Source organism: Berghia stephanieae, chromosome 11, assembly GCF_034508935.2.
Source record: "Berghia stephanieae isolate SIO BIC M18660-M18661 chromosome 11, UCSD_Bste_1.3, whole genome shotgun sequence".
NCBI lineage: Eukaryota > Metazoa > Mollusca > Gastropoda > Nudibranchia > Aeolidiidae > Berghia > Berghia stephanieae.
The window spans coordinates 11,578,287-11,584,359 of NC_088370.1; the positions used below are offsets into that span (position 1 = coordinate 11,578,287).

The 6,073-nt window shown below is 35.8% G+C and overlaps 1 long non-coding RNA gene across 3 annotated transcripts; it reads right to left on the reverse strand.

The window, feature by feature from the left end:
• Positions 1-435: 435 nt before the first annotated feature.
• Positions 436-5,717, reverse strand: LOC144956262 (uncharacterized). 3 transcript variants are annotated; one of them, XR_013641928.1, is made up of 4 exons: positions 5,390-5,717; positions 2,494-2,606; positions 1,901-1,962; positions 436-820 (listed from the first exon to the last, which is right to left on the reverse strand). It is a non-coding gene; the product is annotated as an uncharacterized LOC144956262 (long non-coding RNA). The 3 variants fall into 3 exon arrangements; XR_013641927.1 differs by lacking the exon at positions 5,390-5,717 and adding an exon at positions 4,528-4,677; XR_013641929.1 differs by lacking the exon at positions 5,390-5,717 and adding an exon at positions 3,856-4,489.
• Between the last annotated feature and the right edge of the window lie 356 nt (positions 5,718-6,073).

Below are 6,073 nucleotides of genomic sequence, written 5' to 3' on the forward strand. Positions count from 1 at the left end.
CGTCTGCGGTCTCTGTCTGGTCAGTCTGTGTGTCCATAACTTCTGTGGTCTCTGTCTGGGCAGAGTGTGTATTTATAATGTCTGTGGTCTCTGGTCAGTACGTGCATTTACCATGTCTGGTGTCTCTGAAAAGTCAGAAAGAGGGTTAGAATGGGGATTTGTCTGTATTAAGTCAGTCATGTCGACAATGTCAAAGTCTTTATCTTCAGAGACAAGAGTCAAAAATTGTTCCAACTGGGAGATTCTTTGCAGAAACTGATGTTCTACCATAACTTGAAACAAGCTATTGATCCTGTTTGTCACTGAAGATACAATTCGATACAGTCCTTCCTGTGTATTTGTCACACGTCATACTGGTACAATGTCAGTTTCAGGTTGGTCATGGATTTCCAGTCTTTCGCCCGCCATGACCCTCATCATCTATGCCAATAATATTCACAAGTGGATACAAATATCGATTTACTTTGTATGTTACATCCATAACAAACACATCACAAAAAACACTCAAATCACGCCTCATTCTTCCCGTTACTTAAAACAAATACTCAAAACCACCATCCTCATTCACACTGAACTTTGTTACACCTCCTTCCTCCTCTATCTCTCTCAGTAATTCCTGTACCGTCTCACCGTCCGTCCTGTCAATATCAGTCTTGAACAATCTCCGCTGCAAATCTTCGACATCTTTAGGCAATACATTTTATCCTTGGCTTGATTGAATGTATTGCCTAAGTTGGGTTGTGGACACCTTTGTTTTAGCCATAGCCTTCACTGTCTCATTCACGAGGGGCAGGCGATTCTCCGGATAAAGTGAGGATGGCTAAATGTAAAAAGAAAAAAGATTAAAAGTACAAAATTGTATGCAATAGCATTCAATTCAGACCTGCCAGCTAACAAAACAAAAAAAAAGCATTTTATTTTTTATTGACAATTTAAAGACAAAAATCTGCATATAAACCCATAATGCACGAGTTGTGTTTGTCACTCTAAAATACTTGAATGAACTAAAATGCAACAGGCGCTCATCAAATTCAAGGGTTAAATGAATGACTGCAGAATTCCCCAAAAATGTGCTTCATTGTCTTTGTAACATTTTCATGGCATACAAAAACGCAATAGAGTGGTCACCATTTATAATTAGTCCTCAGAAATCAAGCACTTATAACTGCACCGTACTCATAGTCAAAGTCAAATTTTATTTTAAAAAGTCTATGGACAACCATCAAATCTTAAAATTCCTTATCTGGAACAAAAAATAAACAAAGACAAAAAAAAAAAAAGACCCAAAAAAATACCACCACCTAGATCTGCTTATATTGTCTTACAGGACTTAATAGCGCTTACAACATTATAAAAAGGATGATGATATGGTGACTGATTCAATAGGGAACAGTAGATTTCACGAGCACCTCAAAGATGTACCAATTTTGACATTACCTCAAAGTCTCACCGAGACACAAGCAAAGGATCCTGCTAAAACATTTACATAATGCAATAATATTCAAAACCTATAACTATAACAGTACATAACAGAGAGATGATTTACAGTATAAAAAATCATCTCAAGAAGAAAGGTACTGTATTTGACTGTCTGCATCCCAACTAAAGACCCCCGCAAGAACCAGGAAAAAATGAGCAATCTTAATCCATAACAAAGACAGGGAGCAACATGGAACTATATATTACACTCAATAGTGGGAGGGGGGAGGGACAATTAAGTACTGAAAATATAAAGTAACAAGAAAAGAAAAAATAATACATATTTATAAAAAAAATTGAGTCTAATTGCGACTAAAATAGAATTTGCGATTAATTGCTGTCAAGTGTAAAATTTTCGGCAGCGAAAAACTGTAGGGACAAAATGTCGATGGAAAATAAGTATAAAATGAATGAGTCTTACCAATTTATCGCATGGGTGATTAGCCCCTGTAACCCTCAGAAGCCAGTATTAATTTCAGAGTCCTGCATGGTAAGAAAAACTTTTTATTACAAAATAATAAAATTATCCACAACATAGTATGATAAAATATTAATAGCGTTGTCACTTGCATAACTCAATTGTGAAGGATTTCAACATGCAGATTATAGAGCAATTGAAAATAAATCTTAATAAGACATTCAATAATAATACTAGACTAATCCAGCGCAATCAGATACAACGAACAAATCAAGTCTTTCACTTTTTAAAACTGTTCTGGTAATAGTTGAACTATTGTCTTGCTGCATTACATCGTGCAGCCCGGCCACTGAAGACTGTAAATGAGCTGCAGATAGGCACACATTGCCTCTTCCTCTGGATGTTTTAAAATTCAGAATCAGTTTGATTGCTTTATTAAAATTGTCTTGGCAATCAAGATAGAAAAGCTGATGGTGATAATTTACTTCCGAGTTATTCTGAAATATTATAACCTTGTGCATATAATATTTTCATTTTTTAAAAATATGTAAAAGTAAAAAAACACCTCCTGCCCCCGTCCAAAAACAACCTCCTACCTCTGGTTAGGGCGAACTCCTTTGCTTGAAGTCAATTGCTTTTTGCCCTGCTTGCATTCATAGACACAAAAGTCATAAATTAGCCAACTTTCCTCAGGGTGATATGATGGAAGCTGAAAAACACGGAATAATATAAAAGATCATAACATAAATACCTAAATATTAAGTTTAAAAATTGCAATATTTTCTCCAACTGAGACGAAGGTGTTACAGTTCAGTACGTTAGAAGAATAAGAAAGTAAGTCGAGAGTTTTCTCGAAGAACTTAAATTTGTGACGTGGTACTCAAATCAGGGACTAGGTCAAAAGCTGAATGGCACAAATGGAAAGCCAAAGGCATGTTGTTTTCAATATTTAAAGTCAATAAAAATTCAAATTCTGTGCATTCAAATATTAGGCAAACAACTACAGACCACACTAAATTGAATTGTATTAAGTAAAAGGATCTTGTCACATTCAATCAAGCTGTCGAAAAATTACTTCATTATAAATTGAAGTTCAGATCGCATGTTTGAAGCCGTATTAGGAAAATTCATGTATCTGTGTATAAGCCAAGTTTCATCAAAATCACAGTGGCAACGAGTGTCTAATATTTGCCACCAGATACACTCGTAAAATTTGAGTGTAGGCCTATTTAGCAAAATCATATATTAGGAATGGTTTATACTACATCATAAAGTAGCGCATGCCCGTCATCATCCTGCATCTTTTTTATATATATATATATATATAAATATTAAAAAAAGAATTGAGCTTTCATAAGCCGCAATATCCACCAAACATGCTCAAAGCACTTTACTAAGGATCCATGACTAGCAGCAACACGTAACAAGTAGAACGTTAGGCGATGTTTTTCTTCTGACAGACAACGCTCTTAGCGGATAGGAAATCATACACATGAGTACAGTGAGAGAATGTGAGTCCTTGACGAGGCTCGACCCCAGGACCTTCCAATCCGGAAGTGAGTGCCACACAGCCGCATATATCTTGGCTGTTCTTGAGAATTTGCCAAAGACCTACAAACTAATTAGTAAAAAGAGGGGAGATGGGCAGAAATAGACAGACAGATACACACTCAGAGAGAGAGAGAGAGAGAGAGAATAATATCAGTTGCCTGTGGTGTCAGTCCGTTTAGGAGTGAGGTGGCGGAAGAAGTAGTCTAGCACTAGTACTTGGGTAGTAGTAGTAAGTAGTAAATAGGGGAGGTCTTCTGCACGTTCCTTGAGCTAAGGAAAGTATTCCTTCAACTAACCTTAAAATAAAAAATAAAACCTTGTACATTTCCAACACTTGGACCTGCACTATGACCTATAACTAAAACTAACAGACAAAAAAAAACCCCGCTAAGACTCCTCTACAGTACCTTTCAATATTTCAAATTGAATTATAATGGCTGCGGAAAACTAAAACAATGGTCATATAAGGAAATTTACAAATCAATCAAGTTGTTCTACAGGTTTTAAAATGAAAATATGAAGTAACAAGATATCACTCTAATATAGTGACACCTAACTAACACTAGACATCACACCAGCAGCAATGCTGAGCGGAGTAATTTTACTTTTTTCACTAGCAACCAAGTTGCCACATTGGATTTTCTTTCTTTACTTTTTTTTTTAGTGTTCTGCTAATGTGCAATCTACATTTAAAATAAAAAGTGGCATCTTTCATTTCTTCTAATTCTTAACAGACACGATTATGTCCACTTCACATCTCAACAACAGGGACAATTTTTTTCACTTCTTGAGGCAGTTTTTTCTTCTTTTAAATTTCATTTTTTTTAAAGCTTCTTTATTGATTTGTTTATAAGTTCTATTGTTCTTCTTTTTATTATAATTTCATTGTCAATATCATTTTCATCAGCATACTTTTACAGTACTTTTACCATGTTATTCTTACGCTCTTACAATTACAGTACAGCAGAGCGATACCTAACGCAGACCTTTAAAGTGCTACTAAATTTGAAAAATTAAAATAAAACGTTTGACAAAAGATCCACAGTTCAAAAGCTAAAACAATTATAAAGGGAAACTACCTCGAGGCTCGAGGAACATCGGGGGTAAGGTCTCCCGCCCATACTGGGCACTGTGGGACTGGAAGTCTAGAGAGCTGCGCCGGTGGAACCCGTAATTTAGTTTCTTAAACGGTTCCGATCATTCAGGAGAGGAGTAGTACCTATCTAGTTGTAGTTATAAGTAGAAGAAGAAGAAGAAGGAGCATGTTCAGGTTCAAGTTCAACCCTCTTAGTAGGCACTTGCAAGAATTTTTCAAAATAGTGGCTATGGGTATTAATTTAGCGTAGAAAAATAAAGGGGAGTGAAACATTAATTAGAGTGAAAAATTATCGCTCTGTCTCAACTGGTTAAAAAGTTATGACCGTTTATGTGGTGGAAAATCTCTATATATAGCTTAATAGGAAAAAATGTGACCAAAGCACAGCATCCCAATGGATAATCACGTATAATTCAGAAACAGCTTCAGATACAACTTTGAAATTTTTACATGTGGTAAATCAACATCTCTGTAATACATTGCAAACAGAAAATGAATTATTTATTGAGAAAGAAAAGTATAGTTTAGAGCTGAGACAGCTGAAATCAAGGAAAAATAGATCACGACATTCATACAAATGAGAATGACCTATTGGAATTTTGGAAAAGTCAATAATAAAATATTTATTCACATGAAGATAGACCAAATACACCACTGAATCGGCGTCATTTAGTTGTTCACTTTGAACTTTTCAAAATGAAAATAGACCTCATAAAAGCAAAGATATGAACTGACAAATGTTTGAGGTGGTGTACTCTTCTTAGTTGATAGAGTTAGAGTGAGAATGACGAGAAATGAGTTGCCACTTAATTAAGGAAAAAAATTGTCGTAACTAGTTTACTTACCTTCTTTGTTGACTTTTTAATAAAAAGTACATTATTCTCATTTTCGAATGTTTTCAAATTGGAGAAAAGATGAGAATGTCTCGTTTACCGAGAGGGCCATTTTTTTTGCTTCACATTTCTCAAAGAAAGACCGCGAAAAGTGGAGGCTGGTCGGCTGGTCCTTGAAAGCTCACAAATGCAACTTTAAACGCATAAGAGTGCTGGGAGTAGGTAGCTACAAAGAGGTAAAGGAGCGGTGGTTTGCAACTTTAAACACATAAGAGTTCTGGGAGTACAAATAGTGAAAAGCGGTAGTTTTCGCTATTTGTAGTGGTAGTACAAATAACCACTTCGATCATATATTATGTCGTTTTATCCTATTCGTTCGTCGTAGAGGTTCTATTTATAGAAGCATTTGTTCTAAGCTCTTCTTGTGATGCTTCGTAATAACATTATAATATTAATGTTACCGACATAATTGTATGGCATTTCCTTTTTACTTCCGCGCTCGAAGGCTCGAAGTTTCTTGGTCAGGCTTTTTGTCTGTTTGTCAAACCGTGGTGAGCGAGTGAGTAAAAATTCTCCCCTACTGACACGACTCCACTCATCACTCTCTACAGTGCTGATTTTCTCGCCCACCGCTTCCCCTCCCAATCGTCACAGTTTTTCTCGCTTAAAAAAAATGTCTGGCTGTGTTGTGTTAGC